A 20,640-nucleotide genomic window follows, 5' to 3' on the forward strand; every position below is an offset into this window, starting at 1 on the left:
CGGCTCGCAAAAACGGAATTAAAATAAAACAAAATAAAATAAAATAATATCCTGCGCCCAATAATTCGGTACAGGGTCGTGCCGAACCGAAAGTCGCGTACCGAACGGTTCGACACAAATACATGTACCGTTACGGCCCTAGTTTTCATCATGGCAGGCCACCACAAATAAATGAATGTGTAGGAAACCCTGTCTCATTTTCAAGTCAAAAAACACATACTTCGCCTGTAATAATGTCACGCCACATAATCAGTCAGTGCAATCAGGACCCAACTTGATTAGACTGAATGTGACCTGCAAGCAGTCTGACTCTGGTCCCAACTCAGGTCTTAGTTACTAAGATTTTAGTGGACCAGAGAGGAGCTCTTGGCCACGTCCACAGTGATACGTTTTCATTTTAAAACAGCGTTTTAAAGCGATCTCTGTACGCACCATTTCAGAAATAATCTCCATACATACTAACATGCATGACAACACATAAGTACACTGGGCATGCACATGCTGATGTAAACAGCAAGCAGATAATCTACTCTGCGGCTGACTGTTTAGTTGCTGGAATCACTACACAGATAGCGAAAAGTTGAGACCAGAGATTTCTTTGCTTGGACCGATGAAGAGCTGGAACTGTTACTGAAAGTAACACATCAGGCAGTCATGGTGACAGAAAACAGACTGGGAGTCGTTGCAAAGCAAATTTGACAAAATATCAGAGCGGTACTGGGAGCATTATCCATCACCCAAAGGTAATGCCAATGTAAAAGGAGTACCCACACAAGAAGGATGAAATCACAAAAGGTATGTTACCCTAGCTGTAATGGTTTGGCTCGACACGTTGTGACTGATAAGCCCCAACTGGGAAGTGACCATGGGTGTCTCCGAAAGTTGCTGTTTCTCTGCAATGAAGCGGCATGAAGACATTTTTAAAATCTCAGTGTCCCAAATCTGCAAGACCTAATTAAAGGGAGTAACTGGCCTCTCACAGGAGCACTTCATTGTGTTGATGTGGTTCAGGCCCACACCACAGAGAAAAATGTGTTTATTTTGTCTTTGTCTAAGCCCTCAAGGGGCTGAAAATATTTAGATTGCCTGTTTAAAGCTCCACAACAACTCCCCTGTACTTTATCTTACCCCCTCTTGTCTACGTGTACGTGTGTGTGTTTGTGTGTGTGTGTGTGTGCGCATGTTTAGGGTGCTACAGTGGTTATGGGAGTCATATTGAGGGATTGACAGTCTATTTCAAAAGTCTCTCCCACACACTGTTATCAGTCCAATGTCCTGACAGCAGCCTAAATACCAGTCATTACTCTGTCCTTCCTGCTGGCCGGCTCAGATAGAGCCAGACTCACGACAGCAGCTCCATGGATCACCGTGACTGATGCTACACAAATGTTGCCACCAGTAAAGCACTACACATGTAATTACACATTACACTGTAAATTCATGGGGACTTTAAACTCCAATCCATTTTTACAATACTGTGTCTACACTGGGGCTATATTCAGCAGTTGACAGTGACGGGAGAGCTGCAGCTTTATTAAGTGTCAGTGAGTTTGGATTTTATGGGTCTCCTCGTGCTGTGTTGAGGATGTGTTTGCACAACTAGTAAACAGCAGATGAGGATACAAATTGTGTTTGGTTTCACAGGCTGCTGGTCGCCACTCCTTTGGATCTGTGGGCTTTGAAGGAGTCAGGTAACAGATGCACAAGCTGGCAATGAACTAGAGACCAGTAATTACACACTCGAACACACACACACACACAAACATCTAATCAACATGTTAGCACAAACACACAGTCACACTACAGTGCTGCTTCAATTCCCAAATGTCTTCATTAATTCTTCTTCACAGCAGTGAGTCCTCTCTGGTCGGGCCTGTTCTCCCAGCTCTACAACTACAACCAAAGCTCCTCTGCTACTAAAGAAGAGCCTCTCCACAACTGATCTGCCTTGCTAATCAGCTTCCTTCAGGCCATGCACGCAAGCACCCACGCGCGCGCACACACACACACACACACGGATCTGTCACTGGCCGCCCCATCCTGAGTTTCGATAATCTGCACATTGACGAGGTTGTGATGGAGACTGAGCGTCCCCCCTGCTGTGCGAGGGTCCAACCACACACCCCTGTTTAATTACCCCTCCATGCCCCCAGCCTTGTTTGGGACATCCCATTTGCCGTGAGCCAAAATGTCTCAACACAGAAAGTATTGTCAGGTAATGTTGCATGTCCTCCAACAAAATTAGATCTAGGAGACACCTGGCCAAAAGAACAATCCTGGTAAATTCAGCAACAAACCTGTCCTTCTGTCTAGTTTTAAATCTGATGTTTTTGTGTGCTTTATTGTTTCTTGTTGTATTCAGTTTACCTTCTTTTAACATTGTTCTAGTCTCTTAAACCCCTTCTCCAACAATATGGAACAAGTTCTGTTCAAGTTTGCACACCTAATTTTGAATCAATCGGAGCATTTTGACCAAAGATAAATTCTGAAAAAGCTGGTTCCCAGTTGGAACCAAAAAAAGCAGATTTTTCCTTGACCTGAAGTGTGAACCCTGATGACATCAGTTGCCGTGTCATATTCTACATATTGGAAAGAGATGATAGAATAGGCAACAAAGGAGGAATCGAGTGAGAAATTGTCTTATTGTAATTAATTAATTACTTCCTCTGGTGAGATGTGATGACGTCATCACGTCGGGTCAAAGTAAAAGCGTCGGGGTCATCCTTAGGTCAGCTAAACTTGGGTAGAGATTTGTGGTAGTGGGACCTAACTAATGGTGTAACCAGGCTGAGAAAGACCATATTGCCAGGACAGTTGTTTTGGAGCTGCTTTTTATGATGTATGAATTGTTTATGATGGAGAATGACAACATTTGATTTGCCCAGGATACCCGAGTGGCTCCAGCAAAGAGACAACTGAATGTCCAACACCATTCAAAATTAAATTTTAGAAATTTTGGCACATGCAGTCCAGAGAGAAACTGTGTCTGAGGCAAGGGACTGCAAATTCTTTGATGGAACCACCAATTAGAGCTCTGATTCTCTGTCCCAGCCTGACTGGGCCTGACACGACCTGCCTAGTTCAAGCTGGGCCAGGCTTGGATTGGGTTCTCGCCAATTTAGCTGTGATTTTTTTTTTTTTTTTCTTAATGAAACTGGCAATTGTCATGGGTAAATGGCAGGAGTTTTAATGGTCTGAGTCAAGAGAGAGAAAGAGGGGGGACCGCGACTGAGAGAGGGAAAGTGAGGAACAATGGTGTGATGAAGTGGAGAACCAGGGTAGAGAGAGAGAGAGACAGAGAGCACCAAAAGAGGGACCAACAATGACAGAAAGAGAGAGGGGGGTGGCTGCAAGGCGACTTGGTTGGTTGGCAGTGTTTGCTTTGCCTCCCCAACAGTAGGACAGATGTGCATAACATGCAACGAAGACCAGCGATCATCATCTGCAAACCACATTACCATGGATCACCATGAGCACCAGACGCACCAAGGGGTGAAGCCTGCTTTGTCAAACACGTTGTGCATGAGACAACAGACTTTTGAAACAAAGACAAGAAGAAGATGTGCTGAAAAGAAACACATCAGCCCTTAGCTTATAATAAATGTTTTAATTTCAAAGTAATATAATATATATTTATTTTACAGTATAAATTCAGGTTTTTAATAGGAACTTGGGTCATAAACTGCTGCTGTGGGTCACGCTCAGGTCAAGCTTGTACAAAAACTGTGCAGATTCATGTAGGTTTGAGCCTGATCTACCACCAATGTAAGTGGTGAATGCAGTCGTCCCGTAGTAGCTCCTGTAAACACATGCACATACATAATCATTTGTGCACATTTATACTGTGCAGCACCCTCAGCTAAAACATGTTCTTGCACGCATGAGTGGGACTGTGCTTTAAGTGTTTATGAGCAGATGATCACTGTGGGGGCTGGTTATTGGGAAGTCAGCTAGTTCAACCACAGTAGTGGTTGAAATAATCAGTCCTGCTGTACATTGTAATCCCCATTTGCAATATGATAATGTAGGTTTCTGCACACACTGCACCACCTGGATAATCGGATGAACCTACCTTTGAATTTTGAGTAGCTTTGCCTTTTGGCAAGTCAGCATTTTAGTATTTTATGCAGTCTGACATTTGAATGATGTCACACATGGTAAGATTACCGTGTGTTTGTTGAAAAACCGGAGATTCCACATTTCAGCATACTGTGTTTCATCTCTGCTGCATAAAACTGTAAAACTGAAATATTATGTCTGTAAATAGAAACGTGTATTTTTAGTTAGGCTGTGGCCTTCTGGTCGGCTGGTCACTTGGTTGGTCAATATGCTCTTGTTCAACTTAAGTCTCATTGGTCAGACAATTACTGGTATCACTTAAATAAGGCCGTGTGTCCATCACAGCATTTCTGTACCCACCTGAAATAGCAGTTGCTGTTGCTGTTCAGCACTTGAATTTGTACTCTGTAAAGGTTGGTCTTTGTGGTATTCGTCCCACCCGTTCTCCGCTGTGATTGGACGGCTGGTGACAGGATTTTACCCAAAGTTAAACATTTTTCAACTTTCATTTTTTATCAGAAAAACAGATAAATAATCAGAAGATATTCCGTGTTGGATTGATCACTATGGACTTATTTTACCAAGTCTCCAAAAACACTCAGTTGCAGTTCAAAGCTGGATTATAAAGCTTCTGAAAGGGATACAAGCACACCAGAGCTCTTATTGGAGCAGCAGAATGGCTAATGTTAGCTACTGGGAAATAAAATAATGAGTCTTTCTCACACAGAGTGTAAAAGAGAAATTTAACGTCAGTAATTGTTTTTGCTGTATATGACATCGTCAACCCCAGAATGTATGTATGTCAGATTTTTCTCATCAGTTCCATTCAACACTTGGTAGTGAGACAGACTCGAGCACACAGCTTAGCTGGATGCTCCCAGCGATACAGTGCACAGTTTATAATCAGATAATATTACAGTAAACATCACATTTATTTTTCACTGGAGGCATTCCAACTGCCTGAACACAGAGCTGACTTGTCCTAGGACAGTGTTCATGTAAGGCCCTGTGACAGGAAACAAATGCTACCGGGTAGAGTGCACTCAATGCATTGTGGTAATTTAGCTAATATAGAGATAATGTGCTGACTGTTTTCCCCATCAAACAATTGAGTGGTTGAAAAGTGGGTAGAATTTGAGTCAATCAAGATTTTTTTTGGTTGATTACAGCCCTAATTTTTTAGAGATATTTGTAACTTTTCAGTGACACCATTATCAATAATATATGCTGAGTAGTACACAATTCCCTCTATGATGACATCACTGGAATGGTGTGCAAAATACTGTGATAAAGCTAGTCTGTGATTCCCATTCCTGCCCCTGTTGTGAAGCCAGTGCTGCACAACAGGATTTTTCCAGGGTAGACACACTGAGCCATGCCACGGAGAGCCACAAGTGGGCAGGTACCGGCACAACTTAACTGGCTTTTCCATTACGATGCGGTGGTGCTGAAAAACACCTTGCCTACCTGGCTGGCCCCTTTAAATTACGTGTGGGGGGTTTATCGCCTCTGATGTAATGTGATCGAGGCATTTGTCTTGTTGGTGTCAAGAACAGCATTCTGAATGAGGCGCTTGATGCTTGATATCTTTTATCAGTTTTGCTGTCATGTGGCTCTGTGGAAGGGGGATAGGCCCTGCTTGGCCCTGCTGTGAGGTAGCTGTGGAGACACGTCAGTGCGGAGTGGCATAGCCGACTAAAGCATACCCAACCAGGCTCATGGAAAAACCCGAGTAGTTTTTCTATAAATGCTTATTATTGTCTAGATCTCTCCCAGAATTCAGCAGCAGTAGGTCCTACCTTTTTAAACCTTGGTCACTTTGACCAGTCTGCAGCTTTTCCATGCTTGGGTTTCTCTGTTCATCGCTTAATTGGTCGGTGGTTTAAAGCAAAGGGAAACAGTATGGACGGACTCCAATTTATCTGCTACCTCGCCCCCCAGAGACCAGTGATGGTGTCTCAGTGTGAATATAGTGAGGTGGGGGGAGGGTGCATAATGGGGTGTGTATTGTCCTTTCATCCCCTGAGGTATGTGAGGATGGGTGTGTGGGTCAAGCTCCCTCTGGGCGAGCCCACCTTATTGATCAGCTTCATGTGTGTTTAACTGTACCCCTCTGGGTATCATCTGGCCTCCATCCCTAATCTGTGCATTGTCTCTTTCAATCTATTCTTTCTCTTCATCTCATCATTAAATTCCGCCAGCCCCTGCTCCATCCATTTCCTTGTCGCCCAGCCCTGAACTGTCCCTCTTTTCTCTGTAATTTAGCTTTCTGTCTCCCTGCGTCTTTGCTCTTTTCTCAGTCTGTCTGTTAATTTAGTCGTCTTGGATGGATGGAGGGGGGAGGGAGAACAGAGGCAGAGGACAGCTGGTTAAATGAGAGAGGGGTGAGGGTAAGGGACAAGGTGGAGGATGGGAATTAGTGAGAAGGAGAGAAAAATAAGAGGAAGTCGCCATGGTTTTAGACATGTCTAGGAAGACTATCACATCCTTTGGAAATTCAATTAACCTATCTTAACTAGAAAGAGGAACAACACACCTTTAACGCTCTGATTAATAGGAACATTTTTTTTTAAATCTTTTCACAGATGGGAAAGCAATTTCACACAGCTGCTAAGCCTGAACCTCAGCAATAAACAAGCAAATAATCAAAACCAAACAACAAAACCACAGCAGAGCAGCTACTGGTATATCCTCTCATTTAAAAAGCAAAAAGCAGAGTGTGATGCAGGCCATGGCCCAGCTGAGAATACCTAATTAGGGCTGAATCTAAAATGTAGAGTCACATTTCATGCATGTTCTTTTGTTGTTGTGTTTTTCTCAGGGGTTTAGACAAATTTGCATCTACAAATCTGGATCACAAAGATTAAAGTAAAAGTTTTTTGTAGTTGGGGGTTTGTTGAAGATGCCAACAAAGGCTAAAGCTCTTCCACTCCAAACCTCCTTGTTTCAGCATTTTCCTTTCAAAGTCAGGCACAATGTGGAAGGGAAACCCGTAGATGACCCACTTTTTTCACCTTTTTACAGCCTCCCCCGCTTTTGACAGTGCAGGATTCCAACATCAAAAGCAGCACCCAGTAAAAGCACTCAGCCCTGCCTGGGTCTGATATCCTTAAGGTCTGGAGCATCTTCAAGAAGGGGGGCATTAGAAATGGGAATATGGAACTAAATGGAAAAAAAGCTTCAGGCTGCTGAAAAGCCAGAGTGAGTGGGTGAATGTCATGAGAATGGTCAAGCAGTGATTGAGATTCAGCACCCTGCTCTGCTCGTCCGGGAAGCCCAAGATGAATGTAGGTGACTTTACATTTAAAAAAAAAAAAAAAAGAGAGAGAGAGAGAGAAAGAGAGAGGACACAATCAGTGAAATGAGTGAGTGGCCCCTACTCTTCATCCCTCTGTCTCGTTCGTGGAAGTCAAGCAAAGAAGTAGACAAAAAAAAAAAAAAAAAAAAGATGAGAGCACGACTAAATGACATGATTTGATTATATTGTTGTGCTTGTTGCGAGTGCTCCAGCTGCCTCGCTCCAGGAAAGTCACCTTGTCTCGCTGGGAGTGCGGAGATAAGCAGGGTTGATTGTGCTTGGTATTACATCACTTGTTTGCTTAACGCTTTCATGTACTGTCAGTGACAGAGGAGAAATCAAGAAGACTTTCAAGGGATACTTAATTGTTTGGTTTATCTCAATGGGAGAAAATATGAAAGCACATAGGAGATTTAAGTATTTGACTTTAAACAGCCACTAAATACTTAATAATAAAGTTAAACAACACTGAATTTAAAGCATTGAAATACTTTACTTTGAAAACCATGCATCTGAATGAATTTGTTTTGAATTCACCTCTTTTAAATTGAAATATGATTTTTTTTTTTTTATTCGCGATTTCAAAGACTCTGGATTTGAACACATTTTTTAAAATGTTTAAATACTCAGATCCAAAAAAAAAAAAAAAAAAAAAAAAAAAAAAAAAAAAAAAAAAAAAAAAAAAAAAAGATTGTGGGCTGTCAGTCATGTGATCAATGAAAGCGGTGAGAAAATTGAACAAAGGTCGTCCACTTTGTGCTGTTTATGTACAATCTGACTGCACTGTATCTGCTGTTCTGATTTTTCACCTTTAAATTTTGGATCTGACATTGACAATTTGAAATTGACAACTTGATTCTAATCTATAATTTCATTTTTTAATTCTGAAACTTAAATTTTTTTATTTGAATTTGTAAACACTGCAAAAAACATTCAAATGCACGCACACACGTGCCCGGAGAGGCAGTTAGAGCTACAGGCATTGAGGCTAAAAACAGAGTTCAAATGACGTTTTTCCAAACAACATTTTATGTCGGGGCTTCAGGACACTTGGATCACTACGGACGAGCAGTATGGAGATATTATGTGGTTTAAATTATGTGTTTTTGGATGTTTGAATCTGGGGCACCGTAAGCCTCCATTAGGTGGAGTTGTGCTGCTACCTCGTCTCCCCTTGGATCTCCGCAAGTGTTGTGAGGACTCTAAAACTTCACCTGAGCCTCCATCAGCATATGGGTGAGTAGATAATGGCTGAAATTTCATTTTTGGGTGCACTATCTACCTGTTCAAGTAATGTGTGGCTGACAAGCTGGAGCCTGACTCTTAAAGGCAGCATCTTTGTCATCACGAACATTTAGTCCCAGGGAATAAATAGCCTGCTAGTGATTTGCAGTCCTCCAGGGGAATGGATTTATGATTAGCAGCCACTTTAAGGTCTGACCACATCCTTCTGACAAACCCACAACAACACACACAAACCAGGTGATAATGGATGCACTACTAACAGCCTTGAACTCACTAAAGTACCAATTACAAACGTCATAATATCCCACATGGTGACATCTGCAGGGACATACTGCTATTTGTTGTTTTTGCTTTCCCCTTCTTAAGTGGCTTTTCATTTATTAATCTTCCCATGCATTTTATTTGTACCATGATCTATTTCATCACACAGACCATAAAGAGCAACATTTTGTCTGTTTGGAACAACACTGTAAAGTCTCCTCTTCTAACTCAAACTCTAAAGCAAAGGGTCAACTTTTTCCTGATCTAAATGAAACTGTTTCCTATTTAACACAGTCAACCATCGTCACTTAAGTGGGAACTGGTCTGGGTCAGCAGACCGACTTTGCCATGTGGCTACAGAGCAGTTTGCATTAGTTGCACCACACCCTGTCACATCCACTGCTTAAAATGTAGACACTTCTACTGGGAGCCTGAAAAGCAGCATTCATTAATTCACAAAGAAATGAGAGGACTACAAAAAGCTACCCCATTTTACAAGATGGGACTTGACTTAAAGGGACGTAATGTGGGTTAAATTATCTTTTCAGGTGCTTTAAAAAGGTTTTGAAGCATAAAAGTACATTTCCATCAATTCAATAAATACGTTTCAGAGAGCAATGTCAACCTCTGCTGATTCTGATATTCCAAAGCAAACTGGGGAAAGCTTTGATACCCTGACAACAGCAGATGTCGGAAAGAGTGAAAGGCTGATGAAAAATACATAATAACTTCCACTATGCTTATTCACCTTAGCGAAGCCAAAAAGCCACTACCCCACAAACCAAAACCCTCTTTACAACAGAAAGAGACTGACTTCTTCATAAAGGAGTGTCTCTTGCACTGGTATGAAACACTGGCACCGTCATCACTGTCGTCATCAGCAAGTCTCACCTTACTTTGAGTCACACTTTAACACTGGCAGTACACTGACATTTGCTGGCAGCACCATTTAACATCAGTGTGAGAGGACATTTCCACTTTATTGAGTCCGTTTTATTTGGAGCAGCAAACCTGTCTCATGCTTATTTCTACACCAAACCCTCCTTTAGAGACTGTATAGACAAAATGGAGCAAACTCATGTTTCTTTTGCGACACACATGGTAAACAAGTACCTGCACAAACCAACAAATGACCCAACAAGCACATCACCAAGTGCTGTAAAGGTTGACCAATAGTGGATTTTAAAAAGCCAATAGTTTGGAGCAAGAAAAAGCAGACGGCTAATTTATCAGCCGATATTTTAGTTTTTGATCTATTATTTTCCCTCAAAGTCAATGCATAATTCTTAGGTACATTAAGACATTACCTTGACTTTGTGTATGGAGCATCCATGCAACGGATCAGAGATGGGCAGTATTTCTGTTACTTGTATTTGAATAACATATTTCAACTACTTATGAGGATTTTGTAGTGAGTATCTGACAGGGCTGAAAAAAAATAAAATGTCATTTGTAACAAGATACTTCATAGTGGAGCAATTTTGTATTTTCCAAAAACTCAAAACACTTTCTCCATGATTCATGATTCATAAAACATAAAAAAACAAGACTCTGTCACAACCTATTATATGGCTGAACTGTGTATGAAATGCTAGAGGGATTTTAATGTGAAAGGAGGGCTCAATCTGAAATAGATACAGGTAGTGATGACATTTGGCCGAGCGATGCTATAACTTTTATGGCTGGCCCTGATGCTGCAGTCCAGCTAAAAATTTCATGGAACTACATCTTCAAATGAAGAACAATACACTTTTTAAACACTTTTTTTAAACGCAAGAAAACTCTCTAAAAAGGCAATAGATTGCTTTCCCACTCCCAGCAGACCTAGACAAGTATGCCTCTCTATTTTGTTTCTTGTTTTTTTTACTGGTGTGTCACGTGCAATGTCACAAACACGCTGGAGGGGTTAGTAAACAGTAGAAAGCAGCATGATGGCCAGTGAAAATTTTATGATTACCTCTTTTTGTTCGCATCTGTTACTGATTGAGTCTTGACATCACTGTGCCAACATAGCAGGTTGGAATTGTGGTGGTGGGTCAGAACAGAAAAGGCGAAAATTAGCATTAGCATATTTCTATCACTGCCGATCAGAGCTGGAGCTGACTAACTACTACTACTACTACTACTAACTACTACAGAGTCATTAGTCTAGAGAATAAATGCTGATTACAACCTTTCCCATTAAAGACAAAAGCCAGGTGTTAGTGGGTGTTTGTGTTTTTCTTTTGTCCGGTGGGAAAGGGGCTTAAGACACACTTGCACAGCAGAAGGGACCTGCTTTCTCTGGAGCTCTATCAACTGATCAAGCTCCTTTTTGCTCGATTTACCCTGGCCCTCTCCTCTTTAGCTCTGGTCAGTGATGTATGTTCCTAAGTAACTGGTGGAGGCTGATGAATCAGGATAACCAATTAATCAGTTTACCTCTAGAACCAAACAGAGGGAACAGAAAGTGACAGGCCAAACCTCAAGGCCAAACATACCAAGCAGTATTTCAGAAGGCCGTGGCCCAGTAGTCATACAGATTCCTCTGATGAGGCCTGTGACTTCAGTTAATCTGTGGACACAGTATGGGCTCATTTAAGCAGGTTTATTTGGTATCACTCCAGAGTCTTTATGAAACCCCCTAATGTTAGTTAAGATGTCTGATACGCTTAAAAGCACACTAATCTGTAGCCCCCTCCTAGCTGAGTTGTGTACAGGGCAGACCAGACCACTGGTTCTGAGAGACCTGCAGCAGATGTGTTATAACACATGGTAATGATGCAGACTGAAGAGCCATAGCACACCACACACCAACAGCTGCTTACTCATGCCTTTGTTACAATCAGAACTGCATGTGTGGGAATGCTGTGTAGAGCTTTTGAATCAGGATTCAAATCATTTGGTGAAATAAGTGGCATACAGACTGTGTGCTGGTGGATGGGCTTGGTATAGTGAACTGCTGTCTACAACAGATTACTGGAGAGGGGTAACGGGGAGATTGTGGTGCAAAAATGCAAACGCTATAGGAAGAAGGAAAAAGGGAAAGAGGATTTGGACATGATTCATTTTCTGCTAAATTTTCTTAAAAATTTAGCAGAAACTAGAATTACCACCTCGCTTTGTATGCCCCAGTGAGCCAGTTGCAGTTGAAGTTACAGTTTACATGAAAGTCTGTCTAAACTCACATGACAGCTATGACAGTTGGCAATGTTTCAAATAGGTTATAGATGTTTCTGCAAAGAAGCTACAATTCTAAAACACAGATGCTATATACACATCTTCATGCCAGGAGCACAGAAGATCTATACAATCACAGTTCCAAGGTGGCCACCAAAGATTAGTGTCACCAATTCAGTATCTGACCAAATGTCTCCTCTTCTTTTCCTGAGATATGAGCCTGAATAATGGCCAGAAAAGTGTTTGTAGAACATTATGATGTCACAGTGAAGTTGACCTTTGACCGTTTGGATATAAAATGTCATCACTTCATTATTTTATCCTATTAGACATTTGTGTGAAATTGATAATTAGCATATCCATTTGTGAGTTATGGCCAAAAACACATTTTGTGAGGTCAAAGTGATTTCGATCTTTGACTACCAAAATCAAACCATCGTTGAGTAGAAGTGGAAGTTTGTGTACAATTTTAAGAATTCCTGATAATGCATTCACAAAAATTAGACAAATATTAAAGCTATAGTGCGTAACTTCTACAGGTCCGTAAATGTCCGTTTCACCCAAGCCACTACTAGAGGAGATGACACAATGCTGATCAGCCGATCGGCTCCTCTTAACATCTCGCGGTATTTTTCAATATATATCATTTTTAGCATGCATGTAGACCGGCGACATTCCCGCGCTGGCGCACAGGAAATGCTTCCTCAGAACAAGAAGGGAGGGGGAGGACGAGCGGAGAGTGTCACAGCAAGAGGTAGAGCGCAGGTAGAAAGTGAAAGCAATATGGCGGAGAAGCGGCCGAGACACGGTTCAGAAGTGGATCCTACCACAAAGAAAAAGCCTGGACGTTCGGCTGAAGGTCTATTAGCAAAGAAGGAAAGTGACCGATGGAGAAGGCAAACAAGGATTTGTATTTGCGTCGCTTTTCCTCAGTGGAGAGCCCTGAAGGAAGAAATTGGGCTGAGGGCAGACACGGATGTTGCCTTGCTGCTGTAAGTGACTTGGTTTATAATTATATTATGAGTAGTATGTGTTGCTGTTATATGTACTGGACCTAGTACTTCATTATTTTCTTGGGAATGGTGCTATGAACGTAATGTAATGTTAGTAGCCTGGTGTTCGCCACGTTGTGTAGCGTTGTGTACACGGTGTGAAGCGAGTGTTACTCTGTGTACACAGTGTGTGGCGACTGGTGTTACTCTGTGTACATGGTGTGTGGCGACTGGTGTTACTCTGTGTACGTGGTGTGTAACGAGTGTTGCTCTGTTTACACGGTGTGTGGCGACTGGCCAGTGTTACTCTGTGTACACCGTGTGTGGCGACTGGCCAGTGTTACTCTGTGTACATGGTGTGTGGCGACTGGTGTTGCTCTGTGTACATGGTGTGTAACGAGTGTTGCTCTGTGTACACGGTGTGTGGCGACTGGCCAGTGTTACTCTGTGTACACAGTGTGTGGCGAGTGTTACTCTGTGTACATGGAAGTGCCGCCGGCTTATTAGTTGTAATAACGCATTATCCGCTGGGAGGTGACAGAAGTTACGCACTATAGCTTTAAGTCTAAGTGACCTTGATCTTTGACCACCAAAATAGAATCAGTTCATAGTCAAGTCCAAGTGGATGTTTGTGCCATATTTAAAGAATATCTCTTGAGGCCTTCTTGAGATATTGTGTTTCCAAGAATGAGACAGTTGCAAGGTCACAGTGGCTTTGATCTTTGAACACCAAAATTGTCCAAGTGGACATTTGTGCCAAATTCGAAGAAATTCCAACATGGTGTTTTCGTGATATTGTGTTCACAAGAATGACAAAAACATTGACTCACAGTGACCTTGACCTCTGACCATCAAAATGGAATCAGTTCATCATTGAGTCCAAGTGGACGTTTGTGCCAAATTTTAAGGAATTCCTTGAAGGTGTTCTTGAGATATTGCATTCATGAGAATGGGATGGACAGATTATTACAGGTAGATATTTCCTGATTTCAGCCCTGCGTGTTCATTTTTAACAGTTCAAGTACTGCTGTCAGTGTTAAGACAAAACTGAAAAACAATGCATTACAGAAGAACTCACTGTGCTACATGAAAATGTAGAAAAATATGTTAATGCTCAGCAAAATCAGCTGGGTATCAGAACTGAAACTTCTCTGACTTAGAGCTTCTGACTGAGAACAGCCATGTGCCTCAGTCTGACAGACACTGCACAGTTAAAATAATGGACCCTGGTTTGCAACCAGACTGCAAATAAAACCAAAATATATCATGCCTGGATGAAGCTAAACCCTATTTTGTGTTTCCTTTTCCTCAATCAAATCAGAGTTGGTTTCAGGGACTCTGACAATAACACTGTAATCTATCTTTCACTCTGTGTGTGGAGGTGGCTAAATTGTTGATGACATACTATGTTTTCTATTGAACCCAAGCATGTATTTTAAAATGACACCATTACATGCTCTGGTTGTTTTTGGTATGAGACTCTCCGTGGTACGAAAACACATACGCCAGGAAACACACACACACACACACACACACACACACACTTGTCCAAACACACTTCACTCTCCTGCAGTGTTTCCTGTCTACCCTGGTTGATCATTTCCCTGTAATCTAATGTTCGGCTGCTCATCTCCGGTTGGCTAGCTATGTGTGTGAACGTGTCTCTGCATGTCTTGATTTTACTTTATGAGAACAATAGTGAACCAGTAATTCAGTAAAGATGACCGCAACAGGCATGACTGAACTTCAACCAAACTAACCTGACTCAAAATCAAGTATGGAAATGTGTGTGTGTGTGTGTGTGTGTGTGTGTGTGTGTGTGTGTGTGTAGGCAAGCGTGAGGGCTTGTATATTTGAATGCCTTTGCATTTCACAGAAGGTCAAGTGTATGACCTGCTGAAGCAAATGAGGTGTGTTTCTGTTACAACAATACTGTGTACGTGTGTGTGTGTGTACTGATCAGATGATTAAAAACAGAGAGGTGACACAGAGTTGAGCTACTGCAAGGGGCGGTGTGTGTGTGTGTGTGTGTGTGTGTGTGTGGGGGGGGGGGGGGGGGGGGGGTTACATGTATGTCTGCAGACAAAGTGAAAAAGCACAGCTGTTCTACTGTAACACAGAAGTCAGAAGTGAAATGTGTGTCCCAGTGTCCCAATGTTAAAAGTGTTTGCATTCAAATCACATGTTTAGGTGCTGAAAACAAGCAGAGTTAACATGGACTGAGGGTGACTAAATGATGACCTCTGAGAAGTTAAGTAACTAAATATGTCCATGAAATTCTAGTAACAAGAGTGCCAGTAAAACAGGAGTTAGTTAAAGCAATCTGAGAGGAAATGGTACAGTCTTAGACCTCTATACACCGTGCATCAAAATGCGCCTTGTAGCCAGATTGTATCTAGATATGATTTAACCCGATTACATTTACACTTGGTATTACTGTGAGTATCAAGTGTCCAAACTGAGAACCGATTGAGATCTGATGGTCTGTTCAGCTTGAAGAAGTGAACATTTGTAGCTGTTCTCTACCATCTGCTTCGTCTGTTGCTTCATCATTGGCTCAGTTATGATATGTATTGCCAAGTTTCCCTTGTATACTTCTGTTAGACCAAATCGAAAGCAGACACTTGTCTTTACTCCATCCACAAGTGTCTTGAATATCCATGAGCTTTCTTGCATCTTCTTTTCTCTTTCTTCTTTTCTTGCTAGTAGCTTACCTTGCAAACTGGCTAATGGCTGCTACCCCACTAATTTGGAACAGTTGGACAGAAATACCTTTTTCTGCCAACATAGTTATTGTATGTGGATTGAAATCTCAATATCATTTACATTTAGGGATCCAGGGTTTCCCATAGAATTAGAAACAATGTGTGGCACGAACTGACGTGGAGGTTGTAAACAACTTGCGCTTTTGTTTGTTTTGTTTTTGGGAGATTTTTTTGTGTCCCTTTGTATCATTCTGTGTCCCCTCTTTAAAATCAGAGGTTTTAGTGGGTCAATGAATGCGGGTTGATAACTGATCAGCTGATCCAATCAGAGCTGATCAGATCAGATAGCTGGATGAGAGGAGCAGCTGCTGCAGAGGCCAGTGAAAACAAACTTTTGACCTTGTGCAATGCACAAGGTCAGAAGTTTCACTTTCACTGCATCTGCCATTCTCTTGCTCCATCTGTGCCCAGACTACACTCTGTACTCAGAGTGTGATGCAATGAACAACCAAACAGTATATATATTCCAATACACTCCTAATGAATGGTCCAGCTCCAAAGGTAGAAAATCTATTTGTGGCTCCTGATGTTAATATCATGGCAGGCCGCCACAAATAAATGAATGTATGGGACACCCTGGGGTCCCAATGCTTACTGACCACCTCCAGAGGTGGTTTGGCCAAATCACAGTCAATCGACAATGTGTTTTGAGTGCATTAATACCTGTAATTAGGGACGCACCGATCAGATATCTGGATCGAATATCAGCCCCAATATAATATCGTCATGGAGCAAAGGACAGAATCTGCTTGTGGAGGTATTTCACACTATTTCGGGTATCAGCTGATACTCAAAGCCACAGCATCGGGATAGGTATTGAAACTGAAAAAGCTGGATCGGTGCATCTCGACCTGTAATTTCATGTGGTAAAGAACTATCTGATTGTAACTGGATCACTCAAAACACATGTTTATGCAAGACGTAATGAGGGTCTTATTCATGAAGACATGAACACACTCAATCAGACCATGTCAGATTCTGGTTAGCAAAGCACAAATCCCATTTTCTTCTCATACAATATCAAGTTTAATACCTAAATTCAGGGTATTAACCGACACTAAGTAGCTCTCTCTTCTATTATTTCAATCCAATTTCAATTTAAAAACTCTGTAAACCTCACTGTGTGGAAGTGACTGGTATGATTGGTGTGAGGTAACACATATCATTTTTTAACTGAATGGTGATTTTTTTTGTTACAATTTTGTTATGATGGTGAATAACAAGCTACATTTAATGTGGACTGATCACTTCTGGCTAGAACCACTTAATGAGGTCAGTACCTGTGCCAACATGTAGCTATATATCAGGTCAGTACGTCCTTATTGGTTCTACGGAATTATAGCTGAGAAAACTGAGTCAACCCACTCACAAAGATACCAGGAGAGTGAGCAAATATTTTAATAGATGGACAGTTAAGGAGAAACTGGAATTGTCAATATTGTCCTGCATCCTTCCATAGACGTCAAACATTAAGGTATATAAATATATAATATAGTGGAGAACTGGTGAAGCTGAGCTCAACAGGACCTCGATGAACCAAACTTATTTTGGTGAACAGCAGTCTGCGGGCACCTTGCCACCTCTGTAAATATGATTACTGAGCCACTGTTGTCATCAAGTCTACTAACTACACAGTACTCCTGCTATAGTCTCGCCACCAGACAATCAGAGATCTCTGCCTTCTGATAGTCTGGGGACACTCCTTTCTAAAGTGTGTTTAACACACCGGCGAAAACGGCCGGCAACAAAGCAACGCCTCTTGCATTTTTGAAAAGGACACACCTGCTCGGAAATGTGCGCTCCCCCTTTTCTCGTCCGCAAGGAAACAAACACACAGAGAGCTTGAAAATGGATGCCGAGAGATTTAACTCCGTTTTATCAAACGTGTGCTCATCCGTGAAGAAAATATTTTTTCCAGCGGATGTCTTAGTTACAACATGATTGAGCTAACTGGAGTAGTTTCATGTCGTATCCGACAACGGGAGGCTTTTAACAGATGACGTCCTGATGTTAGCTTTGCTGCTAGTGTTAGCTGTCCCTGTCAGCTGCAGCCACTGATGCTTTCTAGACATCGTGATTTCCCAAAACTGAATAAATACCACACATAGCAACACAAAACTGCTTTGCTAGCTCAATCATGTTGTAACTAAGATATCCGCTGGAAAACCATTTAATGAGCTATTACCTATTACACACACCGCTAACGGCTAACAGGGCTAACAGCTAACGGTTAGCCCAGCTAAACGTGCACACAGAAATAGTAATTTTTGTTCAATCATTGTGTTTATAGACTTTACAAACATCGGATTAGTCTAAACGGTGATACAGTGATGTGAAAAATGTGATATATATATATATATAGCTAAAAGCGCTGCTAATTTTCTACCCGGACTATAGAGGGAATCGCCTTGTTGTTTACAAGGCGATTCCCTCTATAGTCCCGCCGGACGGATGAGTCATGGCCTTGTCACTCTGAGCTGTGTGTAATTGACAAGCAAGAGTGAAAACATTGAATTTCCCCTCAGGGGATTAATAAAGTAAATAAACTTGAAAACTTAAAAGATTATGTTTGTTTCTTTTAGTTGGCGAGAATGTGTCGCCGCAAACGCGACAAACATCCACTAACTTTGACAGCGTTTTCTGCGAGGACGGCTGAGCCATTTTGTACCGCTACACGTGTTTCTAGTCGGACTATGTTTACAAGCACAAGAGTTCAGCGAGCCACCGAAGGACCGCCCTGCAGATTTACTATTGGTTCTACAATGTAGGGAGTTTTTTTAAACTCTGAAATTGTATCCGCCCATCTAAACACAAAATCAGGGAGAAAGTCATCAGTCTTTAGTTAAGCAAAGCGTCTAAAGACTGACTTGTGAGTCTACTCCTAAACCGCGAAGGTTTGGTGTCAGTCTCTTGACACTTCAGTGAGGTGTATGCGCCCCAAAAAGGGTCTGAGCCTCGGTCCTCCAGCTGAAGGACAGTTGGATGTTGTCTCAGAGCACTCGGCCACCCTGTCATGGCCCAAGCTGAATGATGGGGTTTGGGTTATGTGCAGAAACTGCTGACAGTGAGATGCGACCCTGGGCGTTCTGCTTATTTGAAACAGCTGGCTGGATTGCATGCTCACAAAGAGAGGTTATGAGAAGACATAAACAGTTCACCCACCAACACCATCTGCCTGACTCAACCACAAAAGCTTCCTGGCTTCCCCCTCTCTGGCTTATCCTCCAACCAGGTCCTCCACACTACCCCAGGCTGGGAATAAATAGTCCTGGCTCCAATTTCACAATGTAATCAAAACACTGGGCTTTGTGGGAGCGCCCAGAGGATAGGAGCCGGGCAAAGCGGTGGGACAGGGAGGAGGAGGACTTGGACAGGGAGGAGAATCAAGGAAGAGGGTTCAGGCCTTAGTTTATGTAACCAAGGTCAGCAGGAGGAAAAACACAATAATCTTGGCTAAGGCAAAAACAGTAGGAGCACATGAGGGGAGGGCTGACTGAGGGAAAGGAAATATGAAAACAAACAGATAAAAGTCGCAGTGGGGAGGCCTCCGTTTGCATGGCCTGAGCTTCTGGTTTGGCATGAGGGAGGAGTAATTGGGAGCAGCCGCTGACACTTTAAATAGCTGCTGAGTGTGGTGGGATGCGGTTTTGGGGGAAGTGGACTTGACACCGTGGAAGGAGGAAACAAATCCCATCAGCCATTGTGTAATTCAGATGAATTGCAGGAAATAGCTAAAAAAGCTCAAGTGATCATCCTCTCGACACATCTGGCTAGTTTGGCGTACAGCATCAGCAATGGCCAGAAAGAAAAATCACCTTTACAACGACTATATGAGAATAAAAATGAGTTCAAGCTTCCATTTCTTTGGCAAGAAATTTCAATCCCCTACCTGTAGAAGTTTAGTGCTCTTTTCCTGCCATTTCCAATCTTTCCATGGCTCCCATGAGGATGTGTCCAAACCTAGAGGAGGACAAGCAGTTAGAAATTCCACATAGAGCATTTTTACAGCTTTCTTCCCTAAAAGCCAAGAGCATGACATAAAGTACAACACAAACGGCCTTTGAGAAACCATAATATGGAAACAGATGATGATAGCAGGACTCAGTGGCTGAAAATCCCCTTCCACAGAGTGAGATTAAACCATTTGCAACACCTGCCATGTCTCATTAATTCATGCTATGCAGGTGAGCGTCTCTGTTCTTCGTACAAGGCAACTATTGTTCAGTACAACAACAAAGACCTTGCTTAACACTGCGAGGCAAGAGCACCTTTTGAAAACCAGACAAATGGCTGCCACCAAGAGTCGAGTCTGGCACAACGTGACACATGGCCTCTCTGCAGCACTTTCATAATACATACTCAAAAGGCCCGTTTCCACTGAAGAAGTTCCTGGTACTATTTGAGGAGCAGGAACTACTACAGGAACGTCCTCTCGCTCGGCCCTCTCAACCGCCGTGTCTCCACTGAGAGAGCTGAGTACGAGGAAGGTTCCTGTAAAGTTACAGGCTCTGGATGTGACGTAATCGTTGCGCGACCATTTTGACCGGGGCGACGTAGGGACGCTGTTAGCCGATAGCGGTGTCTGTAATAACTCACTAAATGGTCCTTGAAAAAAATATTTTTTCCAGTGGATGTCTTAGTTACAACATGATTGAGCTAACTGGAGTAGTTTCATGTCGTATCCGACAACGGGAGGCTTTTAACAGATGACGTCCTGATGTTAGCTTTGCTGCTTTTAGCTGTCCCTGTCAGCTGATGCTTTCTAGACATCATGATTTCCCAAAACTGAATACACACATAGCAACACAAAACTGCTTTGCTAGCTCAATCATGTTGTAACTAAGATATCCACTGGAAAAAA

At 42.2% G+C, this 20,640-nt stretch overlaps 1 protein-coding gene across 6 annotated transcripts in view; it reads right to left on the bottom strand.

The window, feature by feature from the left end:
- Nucleotides 1-20,640, bottom strand: part of plxnb1b (plexin b1b) — a 167,070-nt gene that overhangs the window by 98,524 nt on the left and 47,906 nt on the right. For all 6 annotated transcript variants that reach the window (XM_050036910.1, XM_050036911.1, XM_050036905.1 and 3 more), the window contains exon 2: nt 19,669-19,739. The gene's annotated coding sequence lies outside the window, so the exon portion shown is untranslated. The remainder of the gene's footprint in view (nt 1-19,668; nt 19,740-20,640) is intronic.

The sequence above is a fragment of the Epinephelus moara genome, chromosome 24 (assembly GCF_006386435.1).
Source record: "Epinephelus moara isolate mb chromosome 24, YSFRI_EMoa_1.0, whole genome shotgun sequence".
NCBI classification, from domain to species: Eukaryota; Metazoa; Chordata; class Actinopteri; order Perciformes; family Serranidae; genus Epinephelus; species Epinephelus moara.